This window comes from Haliotis rufescens, unplaced genomic scaffold (genome assembly GCF_023055435.1).
Source record: "Haliotis rufescens isolate VD_foot unplaced genomic scaffold, xgHalRufe1.0.p SCAF_55, whole genome shotgun sequence".
In the NCBI taxonomy this organism is placed as follows: Eukaryota; Metazoa; Mollusca; class Gastropoda; order Lepetellida; family Haliotidae; genus Haliotis; species Haliotis rufescens.
This window is the reverse complement of record NW_025964279.1, coordinates 728,140-742,826: the sequence shown is the minus strand read 5'-3', so window position 1 is coordinate 742,826 and position 14,687 is coordinate 728,140. Positions and strand designations below refer to the sequence as shown.

At 41.3% G+C, this 14,687-nt stretch overlaps 1 long non-coding RNA gene across 1 annotated transcript; it reads right to left on the bottom strand.

Moving 5' to 3' along the window:
- LOC124144940 lies at positions 1 to 13,270 on the bottom strand. Its single transcript, XR_007218575.1, has 3 exons — positions 13,203 to 13,270; positions 2,252 to 2,418; positions 1 to 88 (listed from the first exon to the last, which is right to left on the bottom strand). It is a non-coding gene; the product is annotated as an uncharacterized LOC124144940 (long non-coding RNA).
- Positions 13,271 to 14,687: the final 1,417 nt, after the last annotated feature.

The window sequence follows — 14,687 nt, the reverse complement described above, 5'->3', positions numbered from 1 at the left end:
TTTTGTCAATTGGATGTATTTAATCACATTATTTTACTACATGAACTAAATGTTGTGAGTCTGATGAGGCACCTCTGTCTGTGAGAAACTGTAAATAATATAATAAACATATTAAAAACATTATATATAAGCCAAGGAACTTTAAACAGTCTTTATATATTTGAAATAAAAAAAATACGAGGGTGAGTGAGTGAATTAAGTTAAAATTTAACGTCGCAACAGCATTATTTCCCCGCCTTAACATTCCTGCAATATTGCTAAAAGCGGCGTAAAACCACTCACTCACTCACACAGCATTATTTCAGCCATGTTGGAACGCACGAGGAAGAGATTCTACTGATGACCCAACATCAAACTTTTTCTGTTTGTAAACAGTAATAACAGTGTCTTTTAGTGTAAAAAGTCCAACTAACAAACTTCAGTGGCAGAGGCATTAGTGATGTCATTTGATTGTGACGTCATGGTAACCGATTACGTCAGAATGTTCTGCAAACCTTTGCTATGCTGGAAGCCAGGCTGGATTCCACACTCAGCATAACACCACTGCCACGGGCTTATTTGCATATCACGTGATCGGACTTATCTCTTGTTTGTAAACAAACGCGCTTTTTCAGAAATCAGTATAGAACGGACTAATGCAAGTATTTGGGGGGCGCCTTACATATTGTTTTGCATAATTATATAGATATGCTACTACAACTGCGACAGTGAGTTGCATGACAATAAATATCTATACATCAAAGTGACCGTATCGCTATCTCTCCGTTGGGCTTCGGTGACAGCACGTGGAGCCGTACAACCAATGTAAACAAAGGTAAACAAGTAGATTTTCACGTATTAGCATACCTTCTTAATGAACCGTAACCATTCTTTGACATTTGTTTATGAAAATGTGTAGACTTGTCAAACATGAAACGGATGAAAAGCATATGCAATATCTTGAATGGACTGTGAAAGATGTGACGAATCGTCACATGGCGCTGGCCTGTGGCAGAGGTACTATGCTGGCTGGCTGCCGGCCGCATGGAACTCTGGGTAGGAGAGTGGTTGGATTCTCAATATAATACATATATATTGTCATTGGTGAAACCTGCAGTAAAGTACATATTTGCATACCTTTTAAAATAAAAAATCTTATTTATATAATAATATTTAAGCACTAAATGAGTATGTTGTATGTCGTTTATCCGAGACGCATTGCACATTGACCTATGCCACAGTTACTGTAACTCACGACCAAGTGGTCTGTGAACACTGAATGCGTGTCGCGCATTCTTGCTGAATAACTGGTCAATTCAAACCATCTTGTATAAGATGCGTGTATAAAGAAATATATGTTGGTGATTTGTACATAATGACCTCGGCTAATACTTTATGACATAGAGAATCTCACCTGAGTGTCTTTTGATATCAAATATATCAGCACGAGTTGATAAAAGTGGAAAAATTCCAAGGCCTGCCGAGGATTTTTGCCACTTTTATCAACGAGTGTTGATATATTTGATATCAATAGACACGAGGGTGAGATTTTATCTATCATTCAACATCATTCTTCCAACTTTTTCGATTTGTAGACAGTAATTAGCAGTGTCTTCAGTATAAAAAACTACTGCTTCAGTTGCAGAGCCAACTGTCATTGTAATCAGTGACATCACAATGGTCTGCAAAGCATTGTGATGTAATTCCATTGCAGCGATATTTACAGTGTCCCCCGCCGTGATATTGCCGGAATATTGCTGAAAGCGGCGTAAAACCATATTCACTCACTCACTCATCGTTTATTTAAGCTAAACAGTGAGCAATGAATGCGTGTATCACTTTCTTGTTAGGGTTTGTTTGCTTGTTGTTTAACACATCATTTTGACACATCAGAAACCTATGATTGTGGGTTCGAATCCCGGTTCGCCCTGATTATGTTTCTAGGTTTGTCAGCACCATACCCGTGCAGGTGGGATTCACCGAAGTGGTAAACGTCTGAGACCTGCATCACTTCGGGCTTTCCTCCCACATTAAGCTGACACGCCATGATATAACTGGAATACTGTTAAAAGTGGCGTTAGACCCAACTCACTCACTCACTGGACCAGACATCTTGAAGACTGTTCTACGCTCCTGGGATGCGATGTAAAGGACCGATGAGTGTACTAAGCAGTAAAAGTTACAATCCGATCAAAACCATGTTAATATTCAGCGTGTTTTTGCCTCTCGCAGATCTTATGTGATTATCGGAAAAATATATTAAAATACTCACGGTGCTTCATCCCAACGTGGTGAAGATGGTGGGGAGGAAGCTGCTGCTGGGTGCGGCGGCTGGTTGTGGGACGGGGACGGGGATGGGGATGGGGTAGGAGGAGGAAGTGCGTGAAATGTGGGTTCCCCCGCAGCAGCAACTCTGACCGTGGTGGACAAACAGGGCCACTGAAAGAAGGAAATAATCATAACAAACTATGATGCGGAATTGTTATTTTCTTGAAGCGCACTTTCAATCTCTGAAGATTGGTAAGTTGGGGTACATGCTGCATTATATAATAACATCCACTTTCAATGCACATCGATCCCAATTGCGTGGATCGATGCTCATGATATCAATCACTGGATTGTCTGGTCCAGACTCGATTATTTGCAGACCGCCGTCATATAGCTGGATTATTGCTGAGTACGGCGTTAAACAACCAACCAACCAACCAACTTTCACTGCAAGGAATCAGTTGGTCGATAACGTTTGCATCGATTAATTTGGATAAGAGCCCCGAGTCGGCCCATTCGCGTCATTTTTATGATGGTACTACTAAATGATATGTCCGTGACTTCAGTACATTGTTTTGCCTACTAACCTTCTGGAGAGACGCTAACCTTAAATGGGTTTGTCCATGTTAATGATCCAGGATTCAATTCCAACACAACCGGGGATAGTGTACTCAAAATGGCAACAAAAGTACACATATTGTGGATTGTTAAGAGATCCACGAAGGATGACCTACGGATCTATCAGCAGCTGAGGCTCAGTGCTTGAGGAATAGCGCAATTGGTTGTGGCAGCTACACCACGTCAACTCTGCTTTCAGACAAGCGTACATTTTGATACCAATATAAATAACTGTATGATATATTAACTACTATTGAGACTACTATTGGTGACATCTCTAGCATCAATAAGTGTGTGCCACCTTACATGACCGATTTGTCGTCTCCATGCTTGATGAACTCACAGGCCACTTATATAGTGAATGTATGGGAAGAAAACACATCGATCCCATTCATTCTCTACTATATCAACTGTATTTTTTGTTTTTTTGTTTTTTTGTTTAACGCCCAAATTAGCAATATTCCAGCTGTATGACGACGCTCTGTAAATAATCGAGTCTGGACCGGCAATCCACTGATTGACATCATGAGCATCGATCCACACAACTGGAATACGATGACATGGATCAACAAAGTCAGCGAGCCTGACCACCCGATCCCGTTAGTCGCCTCTTACAACAAGCATACTATTAGTCACCTTTTCCGGCTATTCTACCCCGGATCTTCACGGGTGAGATCCGCATACGTTTTGAGATACCTATGTTTAAAATAACCGTAAATGAGTTCGATAAAGGCCAGTGCTCGTGTTAAGCCTGCAACACAAATACTCACCACAAAGAACAAAGGAGAAGATGAATCGTGCCATGGTTGTTTCCAAAGTTTCCCCAAGTAATGATGCCACGCTCTGAACCATTTTTCATTTTATACTTTTCAATCATGTAAACATGCTGGGTTAAATGTGACTAAAACAGATCATTAAGCCCCTTTAATCTCTTAAAGAGCAAAATGTATAAAAAACATTTAAAAAAACATGCGAAAAAAAACAGTTTATTATTTGAAAATTATACCAGATATCATCACGCGATAATAGGGATAAAATAACCTTTGATGGGATTGACTCATCTTTCCATACCGCTATTCAGTTTGTGTATAAACATGTTAAACACAAAGAACAACATATTCAGACAATGTACTTTAACGTAGAACATCACGTGCAAATTCATTTTGTAAAGAACGTCACGTATTTTCAAACTGTCGAAGATTGAAGTGTGTCATGGTGACAGTGACACGGCGAAACATCAGACAAACATATCTTACTACATGTACACATTTGATATTAATAATATTATCATTTTTTGGAATACTTTTTTCAGAGGTATTTTTGTCAAGGTTATCACAAATAAACAGAAAATAAATGTTGCACTTCTTGTAATGGTATACCATTTTATATGTACAATAGGTCCGACTTTGTACAAAGAATTGGAACTGCCAAGATTGGTGTAAACATATACTCTTGTAGAAATGATGATCACGTGACTCGAGACCATCCGGGGTAGAATAGGTCTTCAGCAACCCATGCTTGCCGTAAAAGGTGACTATGGTTGTCGGAAGAGGCGACTAACAGGATCGGGTGGTCAGGCTCACCGACTTGGTTGAAGCATGTCATCGATCCCAATTGCGTGGATCGATGCTAATTATGTCAATCACTGGATTGTCTGGTCCGGACTAGATTATTTGTTGAACATATAGCTGGAATTTTACTGATGTGTGTTTAACGAAACTTGATGGTCTATTAAGATGTTATACATCAAGTCTTTTCGCTAATAATTTTTTTTTCACAAAATGACTTATAAGTATATTATGCTCCTCAATAAAACTGGCATATAAATAGACGAATTTGGCCAATTTTACCATCTTGGAGTATCTATAATTTATCTTAAACCCAATGGATATACTTACCAAACATTCGGACCAGAGCAAAGTCTAACAAAGCGATCTTAGTACTATCTTAACTAAATGAGTCGCGATAGCTACAGGACCCGTGAAGATTCCGGGGTAGAATAGGTCTTCAGCAACCCATACTTGCCGTAAAAGGCGACTATGCTTGTCGTAAAAGGCGACTAACGGGATCGGGTCGTCAGGCTCGCTGACTTGGTTGATACATGTCATCTATTCCAATTGCGTGGATCGATGCTCATGATGTCAATCACTGGATTGTCTGGTCCAGACTCGATTATTTTACAGACCGCCTCATGTAGCTGGAATATTGCTGAGTGCGGCGTTAAACAACAAACAAACAAACAAACAAACAAAAGCGATAGCTCCAGAGTTTATGGACTAGTAGACGTAGGCAGATAGACGTGGGACGGTGAAGAGGGGAGACAGATTTCGTATACAGCTCGATATAATTATAATATATTTCGTATTATTTAACAAGCAGGGGCATTGTGCAGTGGATTTAAACCTATACGGCTGCATTTTTACTAAATGTTAAAAAAACAGATGACGGATGTATGACCTTGACCTCTGACCTTCACATTTGACCTATTTGCTACGCAACAAATTTTCAGGTTATATTTCCCCTCTTTTAACCATTCCTTGTCCTAAGAGTCGAATAAAGTGGAGCTGGTGGTCTGGTGCTGTGATCATGTCATCATGCTCCGATGGATGCCGTGGGTCGATGCATATGTTGTCAGTTTCTGGTTTGTCCCGTCCAGGTTCTTCTATTTATAGACCGCGATGACATAGCGGGTATATTGCTGACTGTGGGGATAAACTCTATTCTCTTAATCACTATTCCATAACGCGGTTGATTAATTCGGTCACATCCAGAGTATTCAGGTTTCTCTGTATATATTGCTATCTACAAATGGATTATCATACTTGTTATTTATTCACGAGTCTTCAAACATCATTCCAGGGCCCCATTCCACAAAGCGATCTTAGCGCTAAGACTGCCGTAAGTCAATGTTAAAGTATGGCAGTTACGATCGTCTTAGCGCTACGATCGCTTTGTGGAACGGGACCGCTAATACCTAGATGTCGTTCCCTGTTCCTAAAGATGGCGTTAATATCGATCCCTTATCAAATATTGTCACCGGATTGTCTGGTCCACCGCTGGATCGTCTGGTCAAGACTCGATAGTTTACAAGCCGGGGTAATGCTGCGGGAGTGCGGCGCTAGTCAACATTCACTTACTTTTTTTAACTGTGTGAGGTGGGTGCTTCCGGCAGGGCGAAACATGCTCATCCTTAACACCTGGTGTCATCACTGATTTTCAGTGATCCATTCATATAATTTTTTTAATTTAAATTTTTTATTTTTTTCCCCCTTGACACCTTGTTTATTCATTTTCTTTATCATATTTGTCGATGACAGTAAAACTGTTCAGCACTGATTTCCCAGTGAATGTTTGCAACATGAGCACTTGAAGATCTTGCCCTGGTTGAACTTCTTGCCATCAAAGTTGCCCTCCCAGGTGAAGTACTCCTGCACCAAAGTCTTCGTCTTGGCATCATCAGGGTTGAGCTTGGTCCACTTGTAGGACTCAAAGTCTATATGCCAGTCCTCACTCAACTCAAAAGCCAATGAGGACACGGACAAAGTTGCTTTGCCATTCTTCTGGGACAAGTTTGAGAAGGACAAGTACTCTATTTGGTATTGTGAATACACACAAGTCCATTCATATAATTGCCACCTCTATTTTACCTTTTCCTCCCAAAGGAATCTGTTTCCTCAGGTAATCGAACCTGATTATTCTCTGGTGTTGCTGTTTTATATTTATATGTGTCTTTGTTTCAGTTCACTACTTGAATAATGTCTTTTGTAGGCGGAGGGTTTAGCTTTTAACGTAATGATACTTAAAAACAACATACTTGATAAAACGTGTCTGTAACTATCATCTAGCCATGTGTCGCATCTGTGAATTGGTAGGGTTGTTAGTGTGGTCGCTGCTTCCACCTTTACCTTGTTTCCTATAGTGAGGGGCGGTCGGGTAGCCTTGTGGTTAAAGCGTTCGCTCGTCTCGCCGACGACCCGGGTTCGATTCCCGACATGGGTACAATGTGTGAAGCTCATTTCTGGTGTCCCCCGCCGTGATATTGCTGGAATATTGCTGACAGCGGCGTAAAACCACACTCACTCACTCCTATTGGAGTTACGCTTCAGTTAAAATTGGTATGTCATGATGGGGGAAGGAGTTGACTATCAAATTACCACCTTACGGGCGCGCACCCGGACAGAAGATCCCAAGAATATGTTTTACTGTCCTGACCAAACTTAAGCTGCGAACATCTGCTGAAGGACATTAGAGAATTGCAGGATTTTTACGTTGTCCTCTCAAAAGCAGGGGACTGAATGTTGTGTAACGCCCCAAACAGTAATATCGCATTTAAATTCTTTACGTGAGTATGAGAAATGTTTCAAGCTCTAATGCCATAACACATGGGACATGGCACACATTCTGACCGCTCGACCCCCACGTATGACTCCTATGACGACAGACCGCCTCCGTGGTCTAGTGGTAGAGCGTCCGCCCGGAGAGCGGAAGATCCGGGGTTCGATCACCTGCCGCGTCATACCAAAAGACGTTAAAAGATGGTACTTGTTGTTACCCTGTCTGGCGCTCGGCATTAAGCGGCTAAAACAAGGACTGGTCGGCTCGGAGTCAGTATACTGTGTCTGAGTGGGGTATTCATGTTAAACTGCGGCATGGTATCTCAGTGAGCTAGCACTATAAATCAGCATCAGTCCGGACTAGCACAAGCAGCCACACACACACACACACACACACGTACATGCACGTCGCTATATGAGTGCAATAATCTTGGACGCGACGTTAAACCCCATTTCACCTCACCTCACCTATGACGACAAGCGTTTGGGGACCACTTCTGCACAATGTACTACTATGTACCCGATAAAAAAATCAAATGTGATTCGTCTCCGGTATTAATAATAACAAAATATATGAGCCTATTCAATAACTAAGGCATTATGTTCATGGTTGCATATGTGGTGAAAATGACAAATATCGTTTTGGATTTTGACATTTTATTCCGTCGTTTCAAACTCCTGTGAACTCACTTCTCGTAGGGAGAAGCATGTGCACCTTTTTCTGAAAATGAAAAAAACAAAACATTACTTCAATAGATTGAATTTAAACAAATAAGTGACGCAGTTTTTCGACGTTTATTACTTTGTTTACCCACAAATCAATCTAATATTTATTTTTATAGTTTTTTCATGGAGTGAGTTATGGATAGATTTATGGTTACTGATATCTGATAGGGAGACATTGTTACAATTTAGCTGTAAAGCTTACGGTCGATTACAACCCTGTTTTAGCTACCTTGTCAGATCAACCGCCTGTGGTGAGGATGATTGGGAGGAAGTTGGTGTGACTGCCGCCGCCGCTGCTGCCGTGAGACATGGGGACAGGGATGAACATGGGGTAGGAGGACGAGGACGAGTGGGAGGACTTGCTGCTTCCACAGCAACAACTCTCGCCGTAGTTGGCAAACAGAGCCACTGAAACAGGAACATGTTCACGGATTATCATCATCACTATCATCATACAACTTTGTTGTACTTGTTGTTACTATAAGTGGACTGACGGGATCGGTTGGTCAGGCTCACTGACTTGGTTTGATGCATGTCATCGATCCCAGTTGAAGGGATCGATGCTCTAATGTCAATCACTGGATTGTATGGTCCAGACTCGATTATTTACAGATCGCCGTCATATAGCTGGAATATTGCTGAGTGCGGCGTAAAACAACAAACCAACAACCAACTACTATGAATGAGTGAGGGGGGTTGATTATTCTCTAATTTGAACAGTATTTCACGATATATCACGAAACTCGACAAGAACGTTAATAAAGCTGATACACCAAGGATCATAATCAGGACCACGATTCGAGGAACCTGGCGCGGTTAAGTTATACAACTCTGCACAGCGAACTGCGGCTATTTCACACATATTTTCACCATGGAATAAGGGCTTTTGTATGGAGTAAATGTAAGAACCCAAACCGAAACGCCATTTCCCCAATCCGTCCAATAATAGAAACAGTTAAAAGGATTTAAGGGAAATCGTAAGTGCGACTTAAATATTCGTGATTATTTTATAACCTTACAATGATAGAAACAACGTGATGAATGGTGGTAGTTGAATTGAATACAATTGAATTATCTACAACAACGAATCTTCAGCAATAATTATCGCATTTATCATTAAAGAATGACTGTGAACTACTCACCACACAGGACAAAAATGTAGAGGAATCTTGCCATTGTTAACACTATTTTTTACTGATGTCTCAATCCTATCTAGATATCATTATATACCTTGTTGATTTCTAGCCCACAGAGAGACGTGTGACAAACCGTTGAAAAAGCCATATGGAACTGTACGTTTAAGTCAATGTTTAACCGAAAGATCACGACAAGCTGATAAAATGATAATTACCGTCATCGCCACACGGTGCTCTAACTGCTCCCCACAGTACGGCGACTGTGCACGTCTACAGAAACGCTTCAAGCACGTGTTGTCGTGTGTATGAAGTTGACACCACGTGGCGTGAGTGGTGCCCGGAGGTATCCTGTTGGTTTGATTGACAGCTGTGGATGACCACCTGGCCATGCGACCTGCTGTGCTATACTGACATCGACCACAGCAATATCCACTGACCACATGCCATGGGTAGGTACAAGGTTTTATAGTCGACTGACTTAAGTAAGTTAAATTAATCATATTTGCTTTAGTAAAGCAATCTGTGATGGTAGATGTTGGTAGAGGAATAATAGTCAGGAGAGTATTCGCCTGTTGTACTATGTAAGATGCACGTACCGCCTCCATGGTCTAGTGGTAGAGCGTCCGCCCGGAGAGCGGAAGGTCCGGGGTTCGATCCCCGGCCGCGTCATACCAAAAGACGTTAAAAGATGGTACTTGTTGTTACCCTGTCTTGCGCTTGGCATTAAGGGGCTAAAACAAGGACTGGTCGGCTCGGAGTCAGTATACTGTGTCTGAGTGGGGTATTCATGTTAAACTGCGGCATGGAATCTCAGTGTGCTAGCACTATAAATCAGCATCAGTCCGGACTAGTACAGACACACACACAGGCACACACACACACACACACACACACATACACACACACACACCTATATAAGTGCAATAATATTGGACGCGACGTTAAACCTCAAGTTACCTCAACTCATCATTAAGATGCATGTGTATATTTCAAATATCCTCCGGCATAGAACCTGTTTAATTATATACATAACAGTATATATCATCTAGCTGTCTTCGGTTATTGCTGTGCTGATCGTCACGTCACTCCGCAGCAATGATGGACATTTGTTGGGAAACCAATAAAAACTAGAAACGTTTCTGCTTTTACTGCCATAGCTGGGAGATCTGGAAAAGGTCTGACATGCTTTCATGATAATAGATAGACGCCTTCGTACGTTAGAGTCAATATTCTTGCCGATGATTCACATTCTGAATAGTCACGTGAAGATTCCTGGTTAGAATTGGTTTTCAGCAATCCATGCTTGTCGTAAAAGGCGGCTGTGCTTGTCGTAGGAGGCGACTAACGGGATCGGGTGGTCAGGCTCGCTGACTTGGATAAATGTATGACGTCATAAAATTAAAGTTCAGATGCATCTTTTTGTCAATTGTATTTATTTCGTCACATAACATCAAACTTCTTGACGTAAATGGGAACGAAGTCCATGTCATGCCACGTCTGTCTCTCACTGTAAACAATATAATAAATTATGTTATGAAAACGCTGCTTTTTGCAATTATAATAGGCGGGGGACACCAGAAGTAGTCTTAACACATTTAATCCATGTGAGAATCGGGGGCACGGGTGGCCCAGTCGTCTAAGGCGCCGCGATTCGCTGTGCAGAGTTGCGTCCCTTGGGCACGCCAGAAACCTATGATTGTGGGTGCGAATCCCGGTTCGCCCCGATTATGTTTCCAGGTTTGTCAGCACCATACCCGTGGTCGTGGGTTTCACCGAAGTGGTAAACGTCTAAGACCTGCGTCACTTCGGGCTTTCCTCAACTATTAAGCTGACACGCCGCGATATAACTGGAATACTGTTAAAAGCGGCGTTAAACCCAACTCACTCACACTCATGTGAGAATCGAACCCGGGTCTTTCTATTCGGCGTGGTGAGCCAACGTTTAACCACTAGATTACCCCATCACCCCTGTAGTTATACTGCTATACTGTGAACAATGAATGCGTGTAACACTTTCTTGCTTGTGTTTGTCAGTTTGTTGTTTAACTGCGTACACTACAATATACCAGCTATTTAACGGCGGTCTGTAATTAATCGAGTCTGAACCAGACAATCCAGTGACTGACATCTTGAGCCCTTATCTACGCTACTGCGATACGATGACACTCGTACGATGTAAAGCACAGAAGAGTGTACAAAGAAGTAAAAGTTACAATCCGATCAAAATCATTTCAATATTCTCAGTGCCTCTCGAAGATCTTCTGTGGTTATCGGAAGAATACCAAATGTACCTGTATATTAAAATACTCACGGTGCTTCATCCCAACGTAGTGAGGATGGTGGGGAGGAAGCTGCTGCTGGGTGCGGCGGCTGGTTGAGGGATGGGGACAGGGATGGGGATGGGGTAGGAGGAGGAAGTGCGTGAAATGTGGGTTCCCCCGCAGCAGCAACTCTGACCGTGGTTGACAAACAGGGCCACTGAAAGAAAGACAACAATTAGTTAAACGGAGATGCGGAATTGGTAATTGCAAGAAGCGCTCGTAAAATCTCCAATGATCGGTTACTTGGTGTTTTCTCTGCAGTGAGTGATATCAGTTAAACAATTATCTGTAGTTAATCGTGCATTACGATAAAGGTCGATATTGTGAGCATCGATTTATCCTGAAGAGAGCCCCGAGTCGGTCCAGCACAGCTATTGAGGATGGTAGTTACTGAAAGGTATGTTAGTGACTTCAGTGCAAGTAAGTGCCTATCTGCACTGATGTAACTATAAGGGACTTTTTTATGTGAAGGGCTCAGTGCCTCATTCCGACGTCAAATGAGATCGGGTAGTCAAAATGACAAAGTATGGTCATTGCAGCGAGTTAAGCCGTGTTCAAATAAGACATCGGTCTGTAGGCCCGGGGCCGACATATTTGTTCTCGGTCTGCAGTTTATTTAAGTTATTATTCATTAATAAGCATTATTTAAGTAATGTGATAAACATAACTTCCATATGGTTATGACATGTAGCCGCAAAGTTGTTTTACAAGCTGATAATTTCCTGATAAATGAAGGCTTCATCTATCACCACAGACTCTGGGATCTCGGTGTGATGGCAGTACAGTAAACTACGGTTATAACGAATTCAAAGGGACTACTAATTTTAGTTCGTTATAACCGTAATTCGTTATAAGCATTGGACAGCATAACTACAGCTTATAGTCGGGACTAAAAAGTTAGTTCGTTATATCCGTTAGTTCGTTATAAGCGTGTTCGTTATAACCGTAGTTTACTGCATTTTAAATTGCAAGAGTATGTCTCTCTGCTTCAGCCAAAATGTTTGGGCCTAAAGTTTTTCAATTGGGCCTACAGTTGTTTTTAAATTCGCTGGCCCTTAAGGTTCTCAGTTTACTCTGCTGAGTTTCAGACACTGGTGGTAAGGCACCACTAGGGATGACCTAGACAAGCGTGCTCACCTTTCAGCGAACACCAGATATCATCACTATTTGGTAGTGATTCATAAAGAGACTCCTATGATACAGTCGGAATCATACAATGCTTTAGTAGAGATTTACACCACCAGCTGCAGATATCTCCTCAATGCTTGGAGAGTATTGTAAATGTTTGTACCACCCCAACTCTACTCTGTTCTGAGATGAGCATACATTCTGAGATACCGATGCCAATATAGATACGTTATGAACTACAGTAAACTACGGTTATAACGAACACGCTTATAACGAACTTACGGATATAACGAACTTACTTTTCTGGTCCCGACTATTTGCTGTAGTTATGCTGTATATATGCTTATAACGAACTTACGGATATAACGAACTTACTTTTCTGGTCCCGACTATTTGCTGTTGTTTTTCTGTATATATGCTTATAACGAACTACGGTTATAACGAACTAAAATTAGTAGTCCCTTTGAGTTCGTTATAACCGTACTTTACTGTATTGAGACTGCTACAGGTGGCATGAATTGTGCCACATTGCAAGCTACGGATTGGTGGTCTCCATGCTTGATGCATTCACAGGCCGCTTATTCCGTGGCTGTATAACACATCGGTCCCTACATGTTTAGATACATATGATTCTGGTAACTGTTAATAAGTTTGATAAAAGTCAGTGTTAAGCCTGTTACACAAATACTCACCACAAAAGACAACACAGAGGGTGAATCGTGTCATTGTTGTGTCCAAGGTGTTCTCAAATAAAGATGCTTCACCCTGAACTATTTGTCATTTTATACTTTTGAATCATATAAACACGCTGGGTTAAATGTGACAAAAACAGATGTTTAAGCTCTAAAAGATATTGCTTAAAATAGACTCACTTCATTAAATGTCTAACAAAAACAGGTAAGATAACATGTGCATTAACGTGATAATTATCAAATATCATCACGTGTTGCAATCGATTGTGGGATTAATTGTGACATGATTAGATAACTTTTGTTGTAAACAGACTCAACTTCCCATGGCGCCATGTTCAACACTAACAATACCACATTCAGACTATGCAACTTTGCGAAGAACATCACGTGCAACCAGTTTTAATGAGGCGCATCACGTAACTTCAAACTGTGAGCGTGTCGTGATAACAATGAATCAGCACCACCAAGCAAACAAGTCTTTATGTAGCACTGAGTATCAATGTCAGTTTTCAAGAATATTTTTTATGTAAATATTTTTTATCAATGTTATCACATTTATAATATAAATGTACATGGCACACGATCCTTGTGATGACGTCGTTTACATCAACAATAGAGCGGACGTTGTAGGACAATGAAATAGTTTACACCTGGGACAGCCAAGGTAGGAATATGCGTATATTCTTGTAGAAATGAAGACCGTATGTCTTAAGTTAGAGACCGCCTCCGTGGTCTTGTGGTAGAGCGTCCGTCATTAGAGCGGAAGGTCCGGGGTTCGATCCCCGGCCGCGTCATACCAAAAGACGTTAAAATTTGTTTGTTTCTTTGTTGTTTAACGCCGCACTCAGCAATATTCCAGCTATATGACGGCGGTCTGTAAAATAATCGAGTCTGGACCAGACAATCCAGTGATTGACATCATGAGTATCGATCCACGCAATTGATGATCCTTGTTGTTACCCTGTCTGGCGCTCGGCATTAAGGGGCTAAAACAAGGACTGGTCGGCTCGGAGTCAGTATACTGTGTCTGAGTGGGGTATTCATGTTAAACTGCGGCATGGTATCTCATTGAGCTAGCACTATAAATCGGCATCAGTCCGGACTAGTACAAGCAGCCACACACACACATACACGTACATGCACGTCGCTATATAAGCGCAATAATCTTGGACGCGACGTTAAACCCAATTTCACCTCACCACGCATATTATATAGTTTATATACACAGGTGTGTGATCCTATGATTTGAACATGACTCCTTCAAAAGACGTTTTAGCCATCTTGAAATATCATTGCTGACCATTGTTAGCAAGGTAAATGATTTAATACCTAGTTATCGAAACTTGTTCCCCATGCAACATGCATTACTACAATAAATCATTTCAACAATATTTTTTTCTTTTGATTAACATGTAAATTGTTGTCAATGTCATCGACTCCTTTTCAACTAGTGTTTTAGATATCTTGTTCTTTTCATAATTTGGG